Below are 24393 nucleotides of genomic sequence, written 5' to 3'. Positions count from 1 at the left end.
GCCAAACCCGGTTAGGGCTTAAAAATGTAAGCTTTTAACACTGCTCTCTCTGTTCCGTATCCTTCTGATGAAAAGTGGAGTTGGGTTGCAGCACAGGAGAGAAATTCAGAAGGGGAATATTGAAGTAATGACTGCAGTAGGAGGAGAGGGAACCTGTTTCCCTGGCCACAGGTGCTGGCGTCCTGGACCACAGGGCTGGCAGCTTCTCCGGGTGGCTGCAGCCTGGGACCTTGGGCGGGTGGCTTGTCTGTCTCCTGGGCTGCAGCTAGGCGCAGGCGCTGGCGCCTGGACCAAAGGTGGGCAGCTGCTTCTTCTGGTGGCTTCTTCTTCTTCTGTGCTTCCAGGGAGGGCAGTCAGTTATGTGTATATGTGTGTGCATGCAAACATAGGTGTGTACATGTGTGTATGTGGAAATCTGCTGGGCAAGTCAAAACCATAGAAGAGTTGCCCCCTATCTCTTGAATCTTCCAGAGATATCCCCCACTTTTTTATTCTATCACTACTGGAGAGTCAGTATTTGCAGCCAGCCAGCCAGTGACTCTCTCAGTGTCTATTTCTGACTTCTTCTTTCCCTGTCTGTCTTCCAACTTCTAATCATATTTCCACCTGGATGCATCATTTTTACTCCCAATATGCTGTATAGAGAAGGAGTCAGGATGCTGTCTTCCCATGAATAGTACTCAGTAACAAACCAATTGCATTTTAGTTGGGCAATGCCCCTACCCACCCTTCAAATCCCTTCCACCATGCATTTCTGTTTCCCATTTTGTTTGTTGGATTGTTCTGCTGCTCCTCCTCACCCCACCACCCTTGGATCGTAATGTAAAATTATTTTACCATGTCAAGAAATTATTAAAAATACAGGTACTTTGAAAAAAAAATACAGGTACTTCTCCAATCACCGGCCGGGGGGCAGGGGGGGGGCGGCAAAGAAGAGGCGGCTGCTGGTGGCCCGTGATCTATGTGGTAGCATGTAGTGGTCAGGACCCAGTCTCATGGGGTTTTACCCGCGCAGTTTGAATGGTGCTCCCGATCTATGTGGCGGCACGTAGCGGCCAGGACCCGGTCTCATGGGTTTTACCTGTGCAGTTTGAAAGGTGCTCGAGGCACGTGGCGGCCAGGACCCGGTCTCACGGGTTTTACCTGTGCAGTTTGAAAGGTGCTCGCGATCTACGTAGCGGTCAGGGCCGCCTCTTCCCTGCCCTGCCCGGCTTCTCTGATCTCCGATCACCGGCCAGGTGGGGCAGGCAAAGGCGGCCCTGGTTCTCAGATCACCGGCCTGAGGGCCGCCTTTGCCCTGCCACCCGGCTCTTGCCTGCCGCCTGGGTTTTCGATCACCGTCAGTGGCAGGCGGCTTCTTCCATCCTTCCCCTTTCGCCTCCCAGCATTGCACCTACGTATGCAAATTAACCGCCATCTTTGTTGGCAGTTAATTTGCATATCGCCCTGATTAGCCAATGGGAAGCGTAGCGAAGGTATGGTCAATTACCATGTTTGTCTATTATTAGATAGGGTAGCCAAGATATGGAAACAACCTAAGTGTCTGTCAGTAGATAAAGATGTGGTATGTATATGTGTACAATGGAATATTATTCAGACATGGGAAAGAAGGAAATTCTACCATTTGCAATAACATGAATTGACCTTGAGGGCATTATGGTAAGTGAGATAAGTCGGACAGAGAAAGACAAACACTGTATGATATCACGTATATGTGAAATCTAAAAAAGCCTAACTCATAAAAACAGAGTAGAATGGTGGTTACTATGGGCTCAAGGGTGCAGGAATTGAGGAGTTGTTTTTTAAGGATATAAACTTGCAACCAATAGACAAATAAGTCCTGGAGATTAATGCACAGTATAATTATTATAGATAGTAAGATAAGATTGTATTGAAACTTCAGAGATGCTAAGAGACTAGATCTCAATTGTTTCTACCACATACAAAAAGGTAATTATATGACATGATAGAGGCATTATCTAATGCTAATGTGGTAATCACAGTGCATTTATTAATGTATAAATCAACAGGTTGTGCATCTTAGACTTACACAATGTTATATGTCAAATATATTTCAATAAAAATAATCATATCTTTCCCATTTATTTGCTGCTATAGTCTTTTCAATGCTATGAGCAGTTATACGCATGGGATAAAATAACATTAGACCATTGTCAATTGAGATGGAGTAACCATTTCATCTCTTCTGCATGGTCTAGACAAATGTAAAAAAAAAAATAATCATTCCCCTATGTATTGGATATATATATATATATATATACATATATATATATATTTATATTTAATTATCAGTGTATCAAATCACAATGTACACTTTAAATATCTTACAATATTATATGGTGATTATGCCTCAATAAAGCTGAAATTAAAAAAATAATCATTCTTGTTATGAATTATATTCTTAAAATCAGAGAACTCCTTTTTGGATTACCATCATATCTAAGTTGAGGTATGACTTGCTTTTTTTCTACAAATGGGTCATTTTTCAGATCTACTTTTAGAGATTTTTAAAAAGGCATAAAATTTGTAGCCTTTTCACTTCCAAATGTGTATACATTAAAACATGCATTTAACGTATAGAATGCATATTTTTTTCCTTACATTCTTCCTGGTCTTAGGAAGGATTGAGGAAAAAAGGAGTGTTGACTTAAATGTCTGATACTATAATGAAGTTTATTTAACTTTTTGAGGGTGTTTTTTTTTTGTACTTTTAAAAGTAAGTTTTCCCCCCAATTTTACTTTTATTGTTTGGCGTTTGGTTATTGTTAATATTCCTTTCCATTTCAGTAAAATAGTGATTGCTCTTGAGTCCCATGTGTACATCAGTGAATTCTCACTTGGTTAGAATTTTCAGAACAAATAGCAAAGGGAGGAGAGCACACTTTTTCTTTCTCTAGTTATGTGATTTTTGTGCATGCATTGGCAGATTTGACAATTATCAATTGATTCTAAATTTAAAATATACTAATTATTGACTTAGCTTTTTATTTATGCAATTCTTTCATGTGTAGGTAAATGAAATACTTTTAAAAGTGTGAGTTTTTATTGTCATTCTGCAGTATGGAGAAAAGTCGTAGAATATAATAGTTTTTATTGTTACTGTTAATGCTAAGCCTTAAAAAAACCTGTGTAGTTACATTTAAGATTGGATGTGTATAGTAAAACCTAACCAATTTATATTAAATATTGGGGAAAGTCTAGTTGTAATTACAAGTTTTAAAAAGTGTAGCCTTGTTACATGAATTAAGTACCTAATTCAAACGAAGCTATAAATGTTACCTTCTAGAGAACAGGCCTTAATGATTACATAAGAAACATTTCTAAGCCCACGCAAACATTAGTGATGGCGTCAGTGTACATTTTAGTTATGTTGTTACATGATTCTTCTAAATTTCTTGAGGCTTGTTTCTTATAATTTGGTAAATATTCTTCTTCCAGTAATTTGACTAGTGTCTTCTCCATTTTAAAGATATGGACTGTGTAAATATAGTCACTGAAGCCCTTCAGCAAGTGCTCATTGGTTGCTCAGTGGTAATAATCAGTTAATAAGGTTTCACTGTATTTTACACTGAGGTTTGCTGACCAATAATTCTTTTATAACCATAGCTACGTGAGGTGCTTTTTCTTGCTGAGTGTATATTCCTGATAACCAGTGATTAGTCTGTGGTGTTGATCATAAAGAAGCAATGGCATTGTTAAAACCAAGTTAGAATATAGATCTAACCTACTTCGGTGATAGAAATACTGTTTTCTAGTTTTTTAGCTTGGTTTCTGGATGACCTACTTTTTTTTAATGGACAATTATGGTTTTTATTTCCCATCTTATTGCTGTAAGAGATCTCTTTTTCTTATAACTTAACTGTTCATAATGGGCTTTATAATGAACTAAGGTGATTATATTATTTATACTATGCAAAGTTTAAACAATTTACAGCATAATCATGAATATACTTATAGGACACTACAACATTTTGTTCAGCTTACATTTATTTATTTATTTTTATATATTTTTATTGATTTCAGAGAGGAAGGGAAAGGGAGAGAGAGAGAGAGAAACATCAGTGATGATAGAGAATCATGGATCGGCTGCCTCCTGCACGCCCCGTACTGGGGATTGAGTCCGCAACCCAGGCATGTGCCCTTGACCGGAATCGAACTTGGGACCCTTCAGTCCGCAGGCTGACGCTCTATTCGCTGAGCCAAACCAGCTAGGGCTAGCTTACATTCATTTAAAGTAGTGGCACTAGCCTGGCCAGTATGACTCAGTGGTTCAGCATCATAACATGAACCAGGAGATCATGGTTTGATTCCTGGTCAGGGCACCTGCTTGGGTTTCAGGCTTGATCCCTAGTAGTGGATGTGCAGGAGATAGTCGATCGATGATTCTCTCTCATCACTGATGTTTCTATCTCTCATTTTCTCTCTGAAATCAGTAAAAATATATTTAACAAATAAAGCAGTGGCACTATGTTTCAGAGTGAAGTAAATACTATTTCTATAGTAACTAATAATATTACTCTTACGATAAAGTAATTTTAGATAATATTTATGATAAAGTAAGTTTTGGGTTAAATTTGTTAGTTTTGATCATACTATTTCTTTATAAACTGTCTTATCATTATAGATTGATAAGAGTGGGTAGCTGGAGAATGGGGAAAGGATCACATTTCATTTTACAATGAGTATATGTGATAAAGTATAAACAGTGTTTTACAGGGCTGATCCTTCCATAATAGCTTGCCTGTATATATCAAGGTTCAGACACAAAAGTGGTTCTTGCCTGGAAGTGCTTCCTTCTAGATGACAAGGAGAGGTGCTGGGGAAATGGTGATATGTTTCTGCTCTTGGGAAGGTTGCCATTTAATATAAATACTTGAACGAAACTCTTCATTCTATTACAGAATTTACCAGGCGACCGAAAAATACACAGGAGTACTCAGAGATTCAGGATAAACCCATTTCTTTTCTGATGTTTCACATGTACTAGTACAGTGACTTAGGGGGCTAGTTCTCCAAATCCTGAGTCCCCAAATATGGAGGAAGCTTTCCCTTTATACCCTTTGGTTTTTTTTGTCCCCCAAATATGGATCAGACTTCTGGACCTTTCGCGGGCTCTGCAAAAAGCCCCGTGTGTTGGTATGGGGGCTGTGAGACCACACCTAAAGGCCTGGCGCCAGCGCTGATAACCCCCTATGGGGGTTGTGTATGGTTCATGATTTATGGCCTCTGTAAAATGGGAGTATTTAGGTAAATAGGTCTTGCAAGACCAGATAATTAAGGAAGGGGCAGTGACTTGATTATAGGCTAACAAGAATGTGCATTAGGGATACTCTAACTAGGTACAGAGTCAGGCTGCTAGCCTCCTACCTTCTTTCACAAATGGAGTTAATTTTTGTAGCCTCCTACATTCTTTCACAAATGGAGTTAATCATCTGCAAGCAAGAATGTGCCGTTAGAAGGCAGGTTACTGGCACAGATTCAGATTGCTAGTCCCCCCCCCCCCCAATGTCTTATTTCCCCCATCAATTCTAAGACTATAAAATCTTAATTTATGGCTTCAGGAAAATTCTCAGTATTAGGTTATCATATTTGCGTAGCGAAGTTTAAAGAGAAGAATTAGCAAACTCTTTTCCTGAGTTAATGTCTAGAAGCTAATTTAAAAACAGTTCTTTGTGATAGTCAAACTCAGGTTATTTTCTGTTTTTAACTCCTAACAATTTTTTTTTTTAAGGTGGAGAAAGAACCTGTGGAGTACATGAACTTATCTGTATTAGGAAAGGTAAGTAATGCTCTGCATGGATATTTAAATACAAAATGAACATTTTACAGTGTATGACATATGGTGGATAACTTAGACTTACAAATTATAAAATTTAATAAATATTAATGTTTATTTCTTGTATTACAGATGTGAGCACCCATAAAGTGCAGTCGTTTATTATGTGGTTTTTGAGAGTTGTTGCTTTATTTATTTAGTTTTGAGGGGCTGTGAGAGCCTGGTTTCTAGCATGCTAGTTGTTGGCCATGGTGAAGAGGCAAAGAATGGAGGGTGTGATTTTTGTTCCCTTTCAGAGTCTGGAATCTGAGTGCAGGCTGATCTCCCGTTGACTTCTGTTCTGTTACTGTACCCAGCAGGGAAGTGTGAGGAGTTGTTGAAATTCAAATCGGAACATGTCCAAAGACGACAACATCTTTTGACACCACCATCTGTCTGTGCTTCCTTAGAAGGAGCCACCTGGCAACGGGGTGGTTCAACAAGGTGGCCCCAGGCAAGGTCACTCAGTTACTAGGCGGGAGGCAAGGAACCAGGTATTCTCTATATTTGGATGAGTCAGGAGAAACTTGGGAGTCCCCACACTTGCTAGTAATAACGAATCTGTGAAATGGTATGAGAAAAAGGAAAAGATGGACCTGGGGAGGTCAGAGGCTGAGTCATCATAAATTTACTATCCTTTTCTCTTTTTAAACTTGGGACTTTCTTTTTCTTGCATCTTTCTTGAACACTGAGTTGGCCCACCTGAGTCTGGCCAACTAGCTGCACTCCCCTCCCTGCCATTTCCCCCTGAGGAGGTTTGTGGTGGTGGCGGTACATGCGATACATGAGTATGGTTGGCCTGTCAGGGAAGTGTCCGCATATTTTCAGTAAGTCCTCAACAGGTCTGAAAAGCCTCAGCTTCTTCGCTGTTGGGGAAAAATCCTTTCTAGGTGAATTGGACACGGTCATACTAGTTTATCTGTGTCCCTGCTTGCAATTGCTGTTCATTTAGAAACATCCTCTTTTCTGTATAGTAAAGTGTAGTTTATCTATATACTTCCCTGCTACCACAAAGGAGAACATTGAAATCAGTTTCCTGAAATGTCAAATTTAGGATTATGATTTTCACACTGTTATAGCGCTTCTTATTCTAAAATGGGGGACAAATTTATACATTGTTTTCTTCCTCCACGTAAATATCTTTAGTCTTTTAGAATATGTTAACCCAGAATTAATAAAAATGTTTTAAATAATTTTATAGTTATTACCTGTCTTACTAAAACTTCTAAAACACAGAATTTATTTGGACAGCAAAAGGTACTTACTGTACAAATCACTTGGAATCAAAAGTTATCAAAACTGTGGTGAGGTGAAGAGAGAATCAAGACAAGAATAGAGAGCGAGGAGGGAGGAAAATGAAATGTGTGAAGGCCTTTTGTAGCTACAGTGGGAACAGAAAGCTACAGTGGAGAAAGCCTGGATGGGGTTGGATGGTGAGCACACATTTTCATTATGGCTCCTCTTGCTATTCTTTATTGCTGTCTCCATTCCTCGCCAGGTAGTTCTCAGACCACGCCTTGCCCCGATTTCTCTCTCTTCCATTTTTCTATAGAATGTTAAGTCTGTGATTAAAATTTTTAAAAATTTATCTCACTGTAGTCATGTCATGGAAAAGTTTCTAAACTGCTCGATACCCCCTCAGCATTCAGTACACTGTCCTATCCTAGTGGAGATTGCATACATATTTGAATCTTTTCAAAATTAATGCTAAAGCTGTTGCATTTTAAGATGGACTTTTATAAAGCAGAACATATGAAGGTTACATAAAATAGAATAATTGTAGTTGGTCTCAGTGATTCTGGTAAAATGGCATCTCTGACATGATATTCCATTTCTTTCTATCTGGCTGGCTGCTCCTTCCTTCTCTTCTCTGCTGGCTTCTCTCTGTCAGACCTCCACATATTGGAATGTACCAGAGTTTGGTCCTGGGTTTGCATCATTTTTCTATCTTTTTTTCTCGTTGATTTTATCTGGTTCTGTTTTAAATGCCACACAAGTTTATAAATCCAGCTCTGAGCTGTCCTTGAACTCTCTGCCCTTAATTCACCTACTTACTTAATATTACTGTCTGGATGTCTGTTAGAACAACCTGACCTGTTCTAAAATGCAAGTCTTGATTTCTTCACATGAGCCTCTCCCTTCTTCAGTCTTCTCCATCTCAGCTAATAAACAGAACAGTCTACTCAGTTCCTTAAGTTCTAACTTAAGAATTATTCTATATTTCTCTGAATCTCTTCCACATTTAATTTATTGGCAGATTTTGTCAGGTCTACCTTCAGAATATGCTTTTAATCTATCCTCTTTTCCATCCTGCTGTTATCATTGTAGGCTGGGTCCTTATCCTCTCTAGCCTACACTGCTGGAATCGTTTTCTCGCTGGTTTCCCTGCTTCCATTCTTACTTCCTTACATTACAAACCAAAGATCTTTTTAAATGTAAATTAGGTGCTGTCACGTTGACAGTTGGAATTGTGTTGTGGATTCCCACTGTACATGGAATAAGATTAAAGTGCCTTACCCTGATCTACAAAGCCTTACATTATAACATCAACTCAAAGTCCAAAATGTCATCTAACTATCACATCACATAGAAGACTCATCATCTAAGTCATTTCCATCAGGGATGGGCGAAACTCATACGATCCGTCCTGGTTCAAAATTTCTCCATCTGAAGACGGTGAGACTAGGAAACAAGTTACCTGTTCTTAAAATACAATGATGGAACAGGCGTAGGTTAATAGTTATAGACATTTCCATCCCCAAAGTGAGAAAATGGAAGGAAGGAAGGAAGGAAGGAAGGAAGGAAGGAAGGAAGGAAGGAAGGAAGGAAGGAGGGAAGGAGTCACTGGTACCAAGCAATTTTGAAATTCAACTGGGAAGAACCTTTTAGGTTGCAAGGCCTGGAACTGGTACTTCCTGGTGCTTATTCCTGAGGTCTGAGGCTCTGCTCTCTGGCCTTAGGGCTCTGCCTTTGGAATCATCCTTCCTTTTCCCCAAAAGGGTGTGTATGTTTGCACTAAGTAGTTTTCCAGCCTGTTTCCTGCCTGAAAGTTTGGTAGCCTGTCGGTCTTCTTTCATCTTGTCTTCTCTCCCTCTTCAGTTCAAGCTGGTGGTGTTTCTGCTGGTATAATGTTCTCAAAAAAGAGTGTGGTGAGTCTTCTCAGTAAGTCCCGGCGATTCAGTCCATTAGACAAGATGTTCCTTCACAGGGCTCTCCTGAATAAGTCCATCTCTGCTTTTGGCTTCTGCTCAGATGGCAGAGGGGAATCCATGAGTCACTTATCTCATCTCTTCTGAGAGCTTTCTATGTCACTGGATAGTGTGACCTTTTGTTCATTTTGAGGCACTTGGAAAAGGTTGTCTAGCCACCAACTTAGCAGAGTGTAGAATGCCCCATGTTCTGGATTTTGTTTATACATAATATATTTGTTTATAGGAAAAATATAAATAAGAAATATATAACATATATGAATAAGAATGATATATATTATTTCTCCTTTCTACAAAAGATGAGCTACTATATATATTACTTTGTATTTTGCTTTTTATTTAAAACAACACCTAACATAGAGTTACGTTCAAATCAGTAGATAAGATCTTTCTCCATCTTTTTTTCTGACTGCATTGTGTGACAGAAAATTGTGGTATGTATTTCCACTCCATGATGTGAAAATACACACCATAATTTATTCAACTGCTTTCTTTCTCTTTTTTGTGTTTTAAAACCAGAACATTTGTTGCATGACTAGTCATTGAAATCCTTCAGATGAACTGGGTGCTGCCACAGCTGTCCTCTGGGGTTCAGGTGTTCTCCTTCTTGGAACCCATTCCAGGTGCCTCATTCCATCAGTCCCAGTGGCATTTCGTCTTTTAGCCTGGGCACTTCAGTTAAACTTTTCCTCCACTTGGCAGGGAAGCCCCATTGGCCCAGGTAGACTTCTGCAGGTGGTGGGCCTTAGAGCCACAATGGCGGCTCAACTTGCGCATCTTAATTGCAACACTTTCCAATGAGGATGTTCTCTTTGTCATCTCGCTTCTGCTATTCAACTAATTTCTTACCAATGGAAATTGCTTTGTTTTAAAAGTTTTGCTACTAAAATAATGCCATAATGAAGACCTTTGTGCATGTGTTCTTGTGGTTATTTAAGTAGATTCTGAAAGTGGGGTTGCTGAGTTAAAGAATAATATATTATATTAGAAATGGCAAAATTCTCGTTCTTATGCATTGTACCATTTTGCATTCCCACTGGAAATATATGAATTCACAGCTTTGCCGGCAGAATGTGTCATAAACTTTTGGAATTTTTTTTTTTAATCCTCACCCGAGGATATTTTTCCATTGATTTTTAGAGAGAGTAGAAGAGAGAGGGAAAGACAGAGAAACATCGATGTGAGAGAAACACATCAATTGGTTGCTTCCTGCACGAGCCTGAATCAGGGCCCAGGCCGGGGAGGAGCCTGCAACCAAGGTATGTGCCCTTGACTGGAATTGAACCTGGGACCCTTCAGTCCACAGGCCAACGCTGTATCCACTGAGCCAAACTGGGTAGGGTGGTTTTTGGATTTTTTATTGTTTTTTTGTTTGTTTGTTTTAAATATATTTTTATTTATTACAGAGAGGAAAGGAGAGGGGGAGAGAGATAGAAACATCAATGATGAGAATCATTGATTGGTTGCCTCCTGCACGCCCCTTACTGGGTATTGAGCCCGCAACCCAGGCATGTACCCTTGACTGGAATTGAACCCAGGACCCTTCAGTCCACAGGCCAATACTCTATCCACTGAGCAAAACCAGCTAGGGCTTATTGTTGTTGTTAATCTGGTAAATAAAAAAAATGTAGTTCAGCATGATTCAAATATTCATTTTTCTTATAAGTAAGGTTGACTGTCTCATTAACTTCTGTTTATAGAGCATACAAATGTATGCATGGTATGATTTGAAGGACAAATACTTCTTCTGAAATGTCTTTCCCATCAGTTTCCATGGTTTCTCATCCCCTGACATTCACTGTAATTAGGATCTATCTAATCTTCAGAAATTCATTTCAAAATGTATTATGCGGATTGAGAAGGTGGGGAGTTTTTCCTTGGTCCTCCAGCATTTTCATCTAAACATATTAGCACAGTATATCAGATTATTTTACTTTCATTGTGGAAAGCGGGAAATTATAGATGTGAAGGCGTGATAACCAGGACAGTATGGAGAAGGGGTTGCGTTGGTGGGTGAAAAGCGGAAGTGTGACAGTCTAGGACAGTGACCAGAATGGGCAGGTGTCAGATGCCACGGGCATCCTAAATAGAGGACACGGAAGACAATCGTATCTCTACTGGAGTTCCCTGGCAGTGCCTCCTTTTCCCGAGTATCAAGGAGACCAAAGCTCCCTGGGTATTCTCGACCTTTTCTTACCTAGGGGTGAATAAGGGAGCCTAAAGCTTGAAGGGAAAGGCCATATTAGTAATGTGGTCCTACTGGGTCTGTGGTACTGTAACTTCCCCACCCCCTTCTCAACAACCTCTAAATCTCAGGCCCTAGAGGTACAGGCAGGGGCTGGCTTCTGCTGCTTGTTTGCTTTCTTTCTTGCTTTCCTTTTCAGAGTTGGCTTCTGTGGCATTTTATTGGGTCTTCTACCGTCCCATAACATTTTACTCTTGGGTGGAAGGGGTGGTAGGGTCTAAGGGTTGCAGTGCCATGAGGGAGTGGCAGGGAGCCAGTTTTGGAGTTTTCCGCTATTTCCTTGTATAGTTGGTGGAAACCAAAGCCTGTAGAATGCCTTCTGGTTATGCAGATAGGAGAATGAATTTCTTGTTTTACCTTTCTCTTGTGTGTCTGTATTCTTGTATATTTAATCTATTCAGAAAATGGTTAAGTGCTAGGCACTGTTCTAGGTACTGGAGACATTGTAGTGATAAGACAACTTACCTGCTTTTTATTTCCTTTATTGATTTTTTTAGAGAGAGAGGAAGGGAGAGGGATAGAGAGATAGAAACATTGATGAGAGAGAAACATCATCGATCTGCTGCCTATTGGAGATCAAGCCTGAAACCTGGACATGTGCTCTGACCGGGAATCAAACTGGTCAGACCTCTTGGTTCCTAGATCTATGCTCAAGCATTGAGCCGCACTGGCCTGGCACAACTTTTTACATAGCTTATATTCTTGGGGACGTTGAGAAACAGACAATAAACAAATAGAATAATTCTAGATAACCATAAATGCTATGAATAAAAGAACCCAGTGGTGTGTGTGTGTGTGTGTGTGTGTGTGTGTGTGAGAGAGAGAGAGAGAGAGAGAGAGAGAGAGAGAGAGAGAGATCAGTGTGAGAGAGAAACATCGATTGGTTGCCTCCCCTTCACGCTCCAACTGGGGATCAAACCCACAACCTATATATGTACCCTGACTGGGAATCAAACCCGCAACCTTTTGGGGTACGAACAACCCTCCAACCACTGACCCATCTGGCCAGGGCAGGGACACTCGTGATATTTGTAGAATCTTAGAGATCGACCAGATGTATTTTTTTATGTATAAAGCTGGAGGGTGTGCTCTGATTCTTTCTATTGCTCATTCTTTTAGTGGTTTGGCATTTAGGATTTTGAATGCATGAAAATTAATAGTGATTTGGTAACTTGAATCTTTCAAAAATGTTTCAATAATTTATTTAAATGATGCAATATGTATATAGGAACCATATTGCTGAACTCCTGAACAAGGAAGTAGCTCCTAGTATGAAAAATTCTGACCACTATTTTTTGGATCTTGGCATATACACAGACCTTCATGTTCAATTTCTATGCAAATCCAGTAAAATCATTCTTCTGTGGTTCGAACAACACTCAAATGTGAAATTCTAAAAATTATGTAAAATTTGTAATTCTGTCCTATACCTGTGCTTTATTTCTTTATTCTGACTAGTATATTGTATATAATGTGCTCTTTTTCTCAGCATATAATTTATTTTTAAAAAATATCTAAAGAGGTAATAGAGTTCTCCCCATCTATACTATTTTCACTTGTCCTGGTTCTTAGGATAGATCTCTTTCCCTTTGGTCTAGTTCAGAGACTTCTAGACAGTGCTAATAAGAGATTTCCTTGAATTGAGGGGACCGATATATTTTTGCAGCTGCTCTGGTGGAGTACATTTTAAGCTTCTTTTTCTGGCCCAAGAATTTTCATTTTGATTGTGAATTTATAGAGCCTTGCTTGATGGTAACACAGAATACAGCGTTTACTACTATAATTAAAATGACACTTTCATTTACAATTTAATAGAAGGTGGATATCATGGAGCTCTATTTTCTTTGATTCATTCTCAGCTTCCTTGAACTTCTTAATGAGAGGTTGATGTGTGCTCAGAGGGAAAAGAGCCTACCACATTGACTCATGCTCATTATTTTTAGTTTTATAGTCCAAACTGAGAATGCTGTACATTTATATATATCAGCATTAAGAAAGGCAGACCCTCAGCATCTGAAGGGGAGCGAGTGGGTGAAGTTTAGGAGATAAGGGGAAAGAATGTACTGTGAAGGTGACAGGCGTACAACATCTGGAACAGTCATAAAAATGGAGAGCAAAGTCATGATGAAGACACTGAGAGCCAGTCCTGACCTTACCAACTTTGCCTTCCTCTGAAATATTTATGTCTAAAAGTACCATTTTCTCTCGTCTCCATTTATTTCTTTTTCTAACAGCCTGTTATTAGTTGGAATTTTGTGAGTATAAAACTACGGTGTTTTGCCGAATGATGTCTGGGGAAGAACTTCAGAAAGCTGAAGCCTGTTTCAGTATTTCTAGCCCATGTGCGTTACTCAGCTGTATCATGTGCTCTGATAACTGACACTGAAAAAGGAGGTTCATTGATTGGTCCTAGGACAGAGGACCAGAATGTTCTTAACTGCCCAGCCCTTGGTCCAAGAGAAGTGTCCATGCATACTTTTGCTCAGGATAGATCTGAAGCTGAGATGTCCAGGGTGTATCTACCGATTCTTTTCTTTTTCTTTCTTTTTTTAATACTTGAGAGAAGAGTATTAGCGATGGATTCCTGTTACTATCCTGAGAGAATGGATGATTTGCATACCAATCCCTGCAGCCCCTTTCAATGATAAGAGTCTAAGCATTTTACAGAATACTCACTCCTATTACCAGTTTAGTTGGTTTTTCTCTCCTTTTTTTCCATTAGAAGCAGGGTAGGGGAGAAGGGAGAATTTCTTTCTTATGGACCTGTTTCATCCTAAGACCCAGACAGAAGAGTGAAATATATGCTGATTAATATTGCCCTTTACTTAAATGAATTTCATATCTAAAAATATATGGTAGGGTTTTTTTTAATCAATAAATTTAATTTTCTGGCTCTTTCTGCTGGCCTATGACCATTTTCAAGAGGAGGGAAAATATTTGCAGAGGACAGTTTCTGTGTATCAGCTGAAATATGCTTCATTTTTTCTACCTTCCAACCCCCAAAGTTAGATAACAAAACAAACCTTTAAGAAATTTATCCACAAAAAGAAAAGAAAAAAAAGGAAATATATCCACCAAGTTAAAGGGATGTGTCTGGTGATGTGGCTTAGGTTTGCAGATGATTTCCCAAAAGAATTGGTAGTTCAGCTCAGTGAATCTCTAATTACTGTAAAATGTGGGCATCGTTAAACATTTAAGTCTTTAATTCACTTGGAATGTATTTCAGTCTACGTTGTGAAGGAAGGATCCAGCCTTATGTTTATCTGAACTGATTAGACAGTTATACAAATACCAGTTACTGAATAATTCATTCTTTCCTTGATAATTTAAAATGCCACTGTATCATGTACTAAAGTATTATGCGTATGTGGGTCAGTTTCTGTATTTTTTCTTTACCGATCGTCTCTTTTGGCATCACTCGCACATTGCTTTTATTGTGGCTTTTACTGTCTGGTAGAAAAGGGCTTCTTTTTTTTTTTTAATAATTTTTTTTTATTGCTTAAATTATTACAAAGAGTATTACATATGTCTCCTTTTTTTTTTCCCCCGCCGAAAAGGGCTTCTTGATTAATGTTTATTTTTAAAATTTCCTATTTATTCTCTTATGCTTATTTTTCCAGATGACCGTGGAATCACCTTGTCAAGTATCCCCTCCTACAATTTGTTACACTTCCTTTCCCTAAAGCAGCGGTTCTCAACCTGTGGGTCGCGACCCCTTTGGTGGTCGAAAGACCCTTTCACAGGGGTCGCCTAAGACCATCCTGCATATCAGATATTTACATTACGATTCATAACAGTAGCAACATTACAGTTATGAAGTAGCAATGAAAATAATTTTATGGTTGGGGTCACAACATGAGGAAATGTATTTAAAGGGCCAGAAGGTTGAGAACCACTGCCCTAAAGTAATCCTAATGGGATCAACTTATATTCTTCAATACATTTATTTTTCCATTCAGAAACATGCAGCTTTCTCCATTTCCTCTTAATGTCTCCCGGTAGAATTTTATAGGCATGCATATTTCTTATTGTTATTTTTATTGCATTTTATTTGTTTTGTTGTGAATGGGACTTTTTATTTATGTCTAGTTATTTTTTGCATATTAAGAAGTCACTGATAGATATATATATGTGTGTGTGTGTGTGTGTGTGTGTGTGTGTGTGTATATATATTTCGTAACCAACCAGGACTATGAATGAAGGCATGGTTTAGTTAGGGAAATCATACAGCATGCTATAGTATTGATTTAATGTATTTTGGGTTAAAAGGTGTTGAGGGTCCCCAGGAGCAACTCCTATGTTTGGTGATTTGCTAGAAGGACTCATGGGACTTCGTATATACAGTTGACTCTTGAACCAACTGTGGGTTTGAACTGTGTGGGTTCACTTACATGCAAATTTTTTTCAATAAATATACAGTTGGCCCTTCTACCCTTGGGTTTTGCATTCACAGATTCAACCGAGGATCGAAACCACTGTTTTCAGTCTGTGGTTGAGAACCCATTGATGTGGAGGGCTGACGGTGTGCACTGCTCTATGCCATCCTATATAATAAAAGGCTAATATGCAAATTGTCCCCTCAACCGGGAGTTTGACCAGGAGTTCAACTGGGAGTTCGACCAGGGGGTGGGGCCTGCCCACCAACTGCCCGAGGCCCCTCTGCCCAATCAGCTCCCTCCACCCCAATCAGGGGCAGGCCGGACCCCACCCATGCACGAATTCGTGCACTGGGCTTCTAGTTTTATGTAAGGGACTGAGCATCTGTGGATTTTGGTATCTGGGAGTGTTTGGAACCAATCCTCTGCCAATACTGAGAGATGACAGTAGTTAAGTTTTGGGCAATTCAAAAGTCATAGGTGGATTTTTGACTGCATGGCAATGTTGGCATCACTTACCCCAGCGTTGTTCAACTATGGTTTTACTCATGGCCAAGATTTATTACAGTGATGTAATAAAGATATACAGTTGGATTATAAGGGAAAAAGACATGGGTAGAATCTGAGGGACTTCACGTGCAGGCTTCCTTGTGCTCTCTCCCTCACATGAGGAGGTCACACAGAGGACATACTTCCCAAAGCAACAAGAAAAAAAATGCAGCGACACATATGCGATGGTTCTTCTTTGTCTGTTAGGAACCCCATGAAAGACTCGGAGCCTAAGGTTATTTTATGGGACTGATCACATAGACACCTTCTATCTAGATTGTAGAAAATTCCAGACTCCCCAAAGGGCAGCAGAGGTTCTGCATAAATCATAGGTCTACACCAGTGGTCTTGGCACTGGGAACCACTCTTACTAGTTGATTGTTGACTGGGGAACACTTTGGGAGCCATGTTCCCAGACACCAGCCAGCTAAGGGCCAAACTTGTAAGCCGGCTTTTCTAAGGATAAATCTTAGGCCTGCTATGCTAACTCTTTTCTGTACCAAAGGTTAATGACAAAGGCCATGTTTTGAAGACAGCCTTTTTGAATTAATTTAAAAAAAATATATTTTATTGGTTTTTTACAGAGAGGAAGGGAGAGGGGTAGAGAGCTAGAAACATCGATGAGAGAGAAACATCAATCAGCTGCCTCCTGCACACTCCCCATTGGGGATGTGCCCGAAACCAAGGTACATGCCCTTGACCGGAATCGAACCTGGGACCCTTGAGTCCGCAGGCCGACGCTCTATCCACTGAGCCAAACCGGTTAGGGCTGAATTAATTTTTATATATGATGTGACATATGGAACAAAAATCACCTTTTTTGCATATGGATATCCAGTTTTCAGCATTGTTTATTGAAAAGGCTATTCCTTTTCCATTGGAATGTCTTTCTCCCTTTGTAGGAAATCAGTAGATCATATATTTATGGGTGTGTTTTTGTACACCGTCCTGCACCATTGATCTGTTTGCCCGCCTTGTTGCCAGTACCAAACTGTTTAGATTATTGTAGCTTTATCAGCATTGTCATTGTGAATTGAGATATAAGAGATTATGACATCATATTAGTTACAACTTTATGATTGAATATGTGAATATGTTGTGAAGTGGTTATCACAACAATATTCCTGTGTATGTGTGTATGTATAGTTAACATCCATTACCACACATAGTACACATTTTTTTTATAAGAATGTTTAAGATTTACTCTCTTAGCATTAATTATAGTCACCGTGCTGCATTTTACATCCCCAGGAGGTACTTATTTCATCACTGGAAATTTGTATCTTTTGACTACCTTTACCCAGTTTCCACACCCTTATTCCTGCCTCTGGAAACCACCAATATGTTCTCTCTATGAGATGGGTTTTGTGTTTTGTTTTTTAGTTCTACAAAAAACAATATGGCTATATGGTCATCGGGTTGGCTATATGGTCATCAGGTTGTTTATTGGATCCCCAGAACTTACTCATCTTATAGCTGGAAGTTTGTACCCTTTGACTAACATTTTCCCATATTACCCTTCCTCATACCCTGGCAACTACCATTCTATTTCCTGTTTCTATGAGTTTGGCTCTTTTAGATTCCACATATGAGTATATGAGTGCCATCGAATGATATTCGTCTTTCTGTTTGAATTTTCAGTTAGCATAATGCCCTCAAGCTTCATCCATGTTGTTGCAAATGGCAAGAGTTCATTAGTAATATTCCAGTGTGTGTGTGTGTGTGTGTGTGTGTGTGTGTGTGTGTGTGTGTGTGTGTGTGTTTACACCACATTTTATCCATTCATTCATCCTAAGGTTGACAGGTTGTTTCCATGTTTTGGCTGTTGTAAATAATGATGCAGTGAATATGGGGAGCATGTATCTTTTCAAATTAGTGTTTTTGTTTACTTCAGATAAATAGCCAGAAGTGAAATTGCTGGATCATACAGTAGTTCTATTTTTAATTTTTTGAGGGACCTCCATACTGTTTTTCATAGTATGCTGCACCAGGTTACAGACATCTGGAGTTTTCTTGGTGGGAAGGTTTTGAACTTCACATTTACACATTTATTTTTTTTTTTTTTAAATGTTTTTATTGATTTTAGAGAAGAAGGGCAAGGGAGAGATCATTGATCAGCTGCCTCCTGAACGTTCTCTACTGGCAATCGAGCCCACAACCCTGGGCATGTGCCCTAACTGGGAATTGAACCAGTGATCTCTCAGTGCATGGGATGACACCCAAACAACTGAACCACACCAGCCAGGGCACACATTTGGTTTTTTTAATAGGACTATTCAGGTTATCTATTTCTTCTTGAGTGAGCTCTGATTGTTTGTCTTTAAAGGAATTTGTTCATTTCATCTAAGTTGCTGGATTTATTGACATGAAGTTGTCCACAATATTTCTCTTATCCTACTAATATTGATAGTAATGTAATCTTTTCATTCCTGTTATTGGTAATTTCTATCTTGTCTCTTTTCCCACTGATGATTCCAGCTTCAGATTTATCTGTTTTCTTGGTGTTCTCAAAGAGCTAGGTAGCGTTCATTGATATTTCTCTAATATGTATCTGTTTTGTTAGTTATTGATTTCTTCTGTAATCTTTATTTCCTCTCCTATTTACTTTGGGTTTTGTTTGCTCATGCTTTTTTGGTTTCTTAAGATGGATCATTTGAAACCTTGTTTTCTTAAATAAGATTCAGTGCTATAAAATTTCCTTGAAGCACTGTTTTGGCTGCATCACACAAAATCTCTTGTGTTATCATTTTCTTCCTTCTTTGACTTGTGGGTTATTTAGAAATGTATTTTTACTTTATAAATATTTGGTTATTTTCCAGTTATATTTGTGAGTTTGATGTCTAATTAAATTTCATCATGGTTAGAAAATATACATAATGACCTGAACCTTTTAAAATTTATTGAGAATTTTTTATGACTCAGAATCTGGTGTATCTTGATAAATATTTGTGTGCACTGGAATAGAAAGTTTATTCTGCTGTTGGGTGGAGTGTTTTATAAATGTCAGTTATGTCAAGTTGATTAATAGTGTTCCATTCTTTTGTGTCCTTAATGATTTTCTGTTTGTTCTATCAATTATTGAGAGGGGTGCTGAATGTTCCTATGATAATTGTGGATTTGTCTGTTCCTTAGCAGTTTATTATTTCACCTATATTGAAACTGTGTTGTTTCACCTACTAGTATATTGAAACTGTGTTATAAACATTTAGAATTGTATGTCCTTCTGGTGAATTTATCCCTTTATCATAACGAAATGACCTTTTTATCTGATGTTTTTGCTTTGAAATGTACTTTATCTGATATCAATAAAGTATAGCTGTTTCAGTTTTCTTTTATTATTATCACTAGAGGCCCGTTGAAGGAAGATTCCTGCAAGAATAGGGCTTCCTGAGGCCGGAGCGAAGCAGAGAAGGGAGCTGCCTTGCTCCCTCCCATCTCCACCACTTTACTCCCTCCCGTCTCTGCTGCCTCGCTCCCTCCAGTGTCCGCTGCCTCAGCTCCGTTCCCTTCTCCACTGCTTCACTCCCTTCTGCAGCGCTTGGCTTCCTTCTACGCTGTCTTCAGTCTTTGCTCTCCGCCATCTTTGTTGGGTTAATTTACATATCACTCTGATTGGCTGGTGGGCGTAGTGGAGGGACGGTCATTTTGCATGTTTCTCTTTTATTAGTGTAGATGGTATATTTTTCTGTCATTTTACTTTTTAAACTCTTTGTTATAAACTTTATATTTAAATTAGATTCCTTGTAGTTAGATCTGGCATTTAAATTTTTTAAAAATTGATTTTAGAAGGAGGGAGGGAGAGAAATATTGATTTGTTGTTCTACTTACTTAGGCATTCATTTATTGGTTGAGTCTTGTATGTGCCCTGACCAGGGATCAAACCTACATCCTTGGTGTATTGAGACTATGCTCTAACCTACTGACCTACCTGGCCAGGGCTAGATCTGGCATTTTTATTGCCTCACAGTTTCTCCTTTTTAATTGAAATGTTGAGACATTTATACTTAATACGCTTTTTTTAATGGTTGACTTTAAAGATCTAGCATTTTGCTATTTGTTTTCTGTTTGTCTCATTTTTCCCTCTTTTGTTTTTATTTGTCTTCTCGTGGAATAAGTATTTTTTATTCTTCCACTGTATCTAACTTTTAGTTTGTGATAATTTTTTATATTATTTTAGTGACTTTATGATTCATGGTATACATATTCTTATCAGTTTAAGATTAATGTGAAATTTTACTACCTCATATGTAGTACAAAAACCTTAACTCTGTATATATTTCTATTCCTCCCATCCCAGCCTTTGTGCTGTTGTTATCATATGATTTATCTCTACATAGAATTTTTCATTACATTATTATTATTTTGGGTTTAAAGCATTGATTATCTCCCCTCTCATTTTTGTGGTAAAATATACATAATGTAAAATTTACTGTTATAATTACTTTTATTTTATTTTTAGTCCCAACTCAAATACTTTAATGTACATTACGCTCTTTAATGTACAAACATCTCCAAGGAAACAAGTGGAACCCAAAGTCTTAACCAGCAGGAATCTCATTTAGAAAGCTGGTGTGGGCTGCAGTCTTGGGAGGAACAGCACAGGGGATCTGATCACGGCACAGCAGCTTGCAGTCAGGATGGGGGGCCTGTGTGCGTGATGGGCTTCCCCTCAGGACTCCCAGGAAACCTGAGCGTCATCCCTCTGTGGCTGACAGCTCCACAGCAGGGCTGGAAAGATCTAGGCTGACCGGTCATCTCCAGGGCCCTGAGTAACAGCCCCAAACTCCAGCAGGGCCGCTGTCCAGAGCCTCTCTTGTCGAATGTCCAGGTCATCAGAAACAGTCCTGGGGGTTCAGGTGGGAAGGGGCCACACAGGAGGGTTGCCAAGTCCCACTTCTGGGACTGAGGTCTCAGAATAGAACACACGGGAGAGGTGTGGCACTGGCAAGGCCCCTGAGGTCAGAGGCCACAACAATCTTGGGAAAGTTGCCCACTGGGACCTGGGTAAACGCTTGTTACGTAGGGTCAGATTTTGTTGTTGTTGTTTTTGGTCTTTTGAAACGTTAGGTGGGACCATTCCTAGGTTTACTCTGGAGTAATTTTTTCTCTGTTGTGAACGAGATCTTTCTTAGTACTCAGTGCCCCATAAGGTTTGAGGTTTTTCATTTTGGATCTTGAGACTAGGCCCTGTTGCTTGTCCCGTGTGAGTTTAGATCACTCTTCCCCCGAATTCTCTTGAGGGATTCTTTTCCCAGCCTCTGAGAGCTCCCGCTCATAAACGGCCCCAGCACTCCTCAGCTCTTAGACTACTCAGTGCGGATGTTCAGAGTCCTCACTGTGTCCAGCTCCTTGTCCTCCGGTGCTCAGCCATGTGACCTTAGCTGCGCTCCAGGTCTGCATATCCTTAGCTCAGGGAGCTAGGTCCCTGGCCCTGCGTGGGTCCTTCTCTCTGTGCCGTTGCTTGGAAACTTCCTCCAGGCAGTAAGCTTGGAAAAGAATAATCTCATTTTTTTCTTTCTCAGTGCTCAGTGCCTTTTCTTTGCTGATGCTTAGTGTTTTGGTGCCATTGTTTTTTTATATTGCCTTAGTGTTGTCAGGTGGTAGGGTAAATCTTAATCCCTGTTACTCTATCTTAACTGGATAAAGTGATTATCAGAATGGGGTCATTTTTGGTATGTAAAGAGACCATACAAAAATCTGGAGCAGAGGATTTTAAGACGGGGAAACTACACTTAAAATGGATAGGAATTGTGATAGGTCAGTGTAGGTTTATGAATGAAAAGAAGTTTAATAATTTGTGAAGGTAGACAATTCGTTTTTGGCTCAGAGTTAGCTTGAGGGACAACATTTTTTTAGCCAGCTGACATTCAACTTTTGAGTAGTTGGCTTAGAATATTCCAGTTTGATTTCTGAAAGGGATTATTTATTTTAAATTGTGATGTTCCAGAAATGTGACACAAATATAGTTGCTTATACCTATTTCTTCACTTTAAAACTTAAGTTTTAACAATGATAACAGATAATGCATGTCATATTTACTTAAAAGTTAAATGTTATACTTTTTAAGCACATTGGGGAAATTAGTGCACAGTTATCTTAACTAGTAGGTATATGGTGCCATCTAATGGCTAATATGAAAATCTGTTTAGTAAGTGCCACAATGCTTAGCAGTTTGTTTATATGCTGATTAAATTTAACGCTGAAATCTTTGCTTTAAATGTCCAAGGTACAATTTTATTCCAACACTAAGGTATATGTATGTATGTATGTATGTATGTGTATATATGTATATATATATAAACATATATTTTCTTTCAGTTTATAGTATTTTTAAAATTCAGCTACATCAGTGTCTGATTTTCATCACAGATAAAGGCATATATATGCAATTAACATATTTTAGGTTATATTCACAACAAATTTTGCATGGAAAACCAGTTACCAGTATAAGAAGCATGTCAAGTTTACAAACCTTGCAAACGGCTATCACTTTTAGTTCTTGTTTCCTCTTCTTGGTTCCAATACTTATATAATAAAAGCCTAAGCCACCATTATGGCAGAATAACCAGAACTACCAGTTGCTATGATGCACACTGACCACCAGGGGACAGATGCTTAACGCAGGAGCTGCCCCCTGGTGGTCAGTGCACTCCCGCAGGAGCTGCCCCCTGGTGGTCAGTGCGCTCCTCCTGCACACCCCCCACTGGGGATGTGCCCGCAACCAAGGTACATGCCCTTGACTGGAATCGAACCTGGGACCCTTCAGTCTGCAGGCCGACGCTCCATCCACTGAGCCAATCCGGTCAGGGCTACTTATGGATTCTTTATTTTATTTCATGTTTATAAATTTTATCTAAAATCAAAATTTATTGGACTTAATTTTTTCAAATAGTTAATACATATTTTCCTGAATATTAAAGGATTATAAATTTACTAGCAAACATTTGGGAAACATTAAAAACAGCATGTGTACCCAGCCAGCGTGGTCAGTGGTTGAGCATCAACCTATGAACCAGGAGGTCATGGTTCGATTTCCAGTCAGGGCACATGCCTGGGTTGTGGGCTCGACCCCCAGTGGGGGGCGTGCAGGAGGCAGCCAATCAATGATCCTCTCTCATCATTGATGTTTCTATCTCTCTCTCTCTCCCTCTTCCTTCCTCTCTGAAATCAATAAAAATATATTTTAAAAAAAAGAAAAGAAACATAGCATGTGTTATCCTTATACCCAGGATGATAACACTATTTATTGAATAGCCAGCAAATTTTATTTTTTCTATAGATTTGAAATTTATCCTATACCAATTTACTATGTATAGTGGATTATTTTTATATTGTTTCATTGTTCTATCTTTTAAATACTGTACTACTTAATTACAATTTGTTAATATATTCTTTAATATGTGGTTTAGTGAAACCTCATTACGACTTTTTGAACACCTGGAGTTGATTTGTATGTAGATTCATTTTCCCCTCATCTTCCTGATTTCCCCAGCACAGTCTATTGAAAAGATGATTTCTCTCCAGCCATCGTTGTCATATATCAGAATCCACATGTGCATGTGTCTATTTCTGGCCTCTCTAATCTGTGCGATTGGTCTATTGTGTATCCTGTGCCCACACCCCCTCTTTTTAATTCCAGTTTTAAAATAATTCTTGATGTCTCATACAGCATCACCAGACAGGTTACTATTTTTGTGCTCACCAAGCAACGTTTTAATTACTATTTTAGCTGCTCTAATACCAGGAAGATGAATGTCCCGATTTCACATACTGTTAACATTTCTGCAATTTTAAAAGTTTTCTCCAGTGTAAGTTTTAAAAGTTGTTCCTATATCTCCCCACTTGAATCTATTACCTCTGTGCCTATATTCGTTTATTTTCTCATGTAGGTCCTCTAGACCTTGATAAGTTTTTGACTTTTGAATCAACCAATGAATGCATAAATGAGTGGAGCAATAAATTGATTTGTCTCTCTCCCACTCCCTCCCTTCTTCTCTCTTCCCATCCTCCCTCTCTCCCTCCCTTCCTCTCTAAAACCACTCAATCAATAAAAATTAAACAACTAGCTCCTTTTAGACCATTACATGATCCTTCTCAGCAGTTAGGATTTGTAAGTGCCTGAATATGAAATTTTTGAGCACAGATATGATTTTTTTTTTTATGAAACAAGTGATTCCC

The 24393-nt window shown here is 39.0% G+C and overlaps 1 protein-coding gene and 1 non-coding gene across 3 annotated transcripts in view; both read left to right on the top strand.

The window, feature by feature from the left end:
* Nucleotides 1–2094: 2094 nt before the first annotated feature.
* LOC111826282 lies at nt 2095–2225 on the top strand. The gene has a single exon (XR_002829567.1). It is a non-coding gene; the product is annotated as a small nucleolar RNA SNORA20 (small nucleolar RNA).
* A 3527-nt stretch (nt 2226–5752) lies between these two features.
* The window catches only part of SYT14 (synaptotagmin 14), a 110441-nt gene continuing 91800 nt past the window's right edge, over nt 5753–24393 (top strand). For both annotated transcript variants that reach the window (XM_006089920.3, XM_006089919.3), the window contains exon 1: nt 5753–5800. The gene's annotated coding sequence lies outside the window, so the exon portion shown is untranslated. The remainder of the gene's footprint in view (nt 5801–24393) is intronic.

The sequence above is a fragment of the Myotis lucifugus genome, unplaced genomic scaffold, assembly GCF_000147115.1.
Source record: "Myotis lucifugus unplaced genomic scaffold, Myoluc2.0 scaffold_65, whole genome shotgun sequence".
Classification (NCBI taxonomy): domain Eukaryota; kingdom Metazoa; phylum Chordata; class Mammalia; order Chiroptera; family Vespertilionidae; genus Myotis; species Myotis lucifugus.
The sequence above is the reverse complement of the archived record's forward strand: the minus strand, read 5'-3'. Positions and strand labels throughout refer to the sequence as shown.